The 1,659-nt window shown below is 35.4% G+C and overlaps 1 long non-coding RNA gene across 1 annotated transcript; it reads right to left on the bottom strand.

Moving 5' to 3' along the window:
• Positions 1-360: 360 nt before the first annotated feature.
• On the bottom strand, positions 361-1,092 carry LOC145785408 (uncharacterized). The gene is made up of 2 exons (XR_014291163.1): positions 961-1,092; positions 361-532 (listed from the first exon to the last, which is right to left on the bottom strand). It is a non-coding gene; the product is annotated as an uncharacterized LOC145785408 (long non-coding RNA).
• Between the last annotated feature and the right edge of the window lie 567 nt (positions 1,093-1,659).

The following is a 1,659-nucleotide window of genomic DNA, read 5'->3' as shown; positions in this document are numbered from 1 at the left end:
CTGTGTCTTCATCTTTTACAGATGGACTTCAGCAGGCCCAACACTTGGAGCTGACGGAGCTATCCAAACAAGTTTATGCTCTTCAAGAGCAAGTTTGGGAACTCCAACGCTCCGTATACAGGACAGAGCGCAAGCTAGATGACCTGGAGCAGTATGGGCGAAGCAATTGCCTCATACTTCATGGATGTACTGACGCCCCAAACAAGGGAAGTAATGTAGATTACTCGAAATATGTGGTAAATAAGATTAATCAAGTAGTTAAACCAACTAACTGCCTTACTGTGAGTGACATAGACGCATGCCACCCCTTGCCATCTAAAAAACTCAACAAACCAATAATTATTAAATTTGTTAGAAGGATGACAAGGGACGAAATTTTTTATTCAAAAAGCAAATTAAAAACTGATTCTGATGGTCCTAAACTATCGATCACAGAGTCCTTGACCAAACGACGTCTGTCATTACTTCGTCAAGCGAGAGAGGCTTTTGGTTTCAAGGACGTCTGGACATCCAAAGGAACAGTGTGGTGCTTCTGGAATAACAAAAGGCAAGTGATAGATGATTTTTCAGATATTGCAAAAATTTTTAACCATGCATCTTAATCTATTTTGTTAGGCTATAACATTATGCAATTTTCAATTATCATTTGAAGCTAAACAAATCATATGATATTTACCAATGACAATAAAACCAAACTCAGGAACCTTTTTACTTTATGCATTCTCTTAAACCTTAGCTTAGCTATCTTTTAAGCTTAGCTTTAAACCAACCCTATCTTATACCTTTTTGTTTTTCAATTCCTTGTTTATACATGATAATAAAACCAAAATGTAACTATTGTTCAAAAACAATCAGAAAAAATCAAAAATATATTAAGTGTTTAACTTGTCCCATTGAAGTTCATGTCAAATGTTGTAAAAAAAGTGCAAATTATCATGACATACAAAATTGGACATGTACCTTGTGCAGTAACTGGAATCCCCCTTTTGTCCATCTATCCAACGCCGAATTAATTACACTGGTTGAAAGCCACAGTGTATCAACAAATCTTACCTTCAAGCCTGATCAATTGAATGATATGTTTGCTAGCACATCTTACACAAATAACAATGACATAGATGACCTTTTTATGCCTAACATATCTGAAACATATGTAGACTCAACAACTGTTAACAAACTAAAAATGGACTGCTCACTGGGGCCAGTGTTCTCTTCATTATGCATCAATGCTCGATCTATTGTTAATGTAAAAAATTTCACCAAACTTGAGGCCCTACTGATGTCTATAAACATCAGTCCTGATTTAATTTCTGTAGTCGAAACATGGATTCAGCCTAATTCAAAAGGTCCTTACTTAAACCTACCGGGCTATACATTCATATCAAATGCTCGAAAAAACAGTCGCGGTGGAGGAGTAGGAATATACTTAAAAAGTGATATTATGTATACCAAGCGTGATGACCTAACCATTATGAAAGAAAAAGTATTTGAGTCTATTTTTATTGATATTTTTGTTGGTGGTAAACAAGTGACCTGTGGTAGCATTTATCGAGCACCTGTATTGGAAGCTAAGTCAAATTTGGATTTTCTTGATCTTCTTAGTGAGTGCATAAATAACATAGGTACATCAAAACAATGCTATATAATGGGAGATTTTAA

The sequence above is a fragment of the Aplidium turbinatum genome, chromosome 16, assembly GCF_918807975.1.
Source record: "Aplidium turbinatum chromosome 16, kaAplTurb1.1, whole genome shotgun sequence".
NCBI lineage: Eukaryota > Metazoa > Chordata > Ascidiacea > Aplousobranchia > Polyclinidae > Aplidium > Aplidium turbinatum.
The sequence above is the reverse complement of the archived record's forward strand: the minus strand, read 5'-3'. Positions and strand labels throughout refer to the sequence as shown.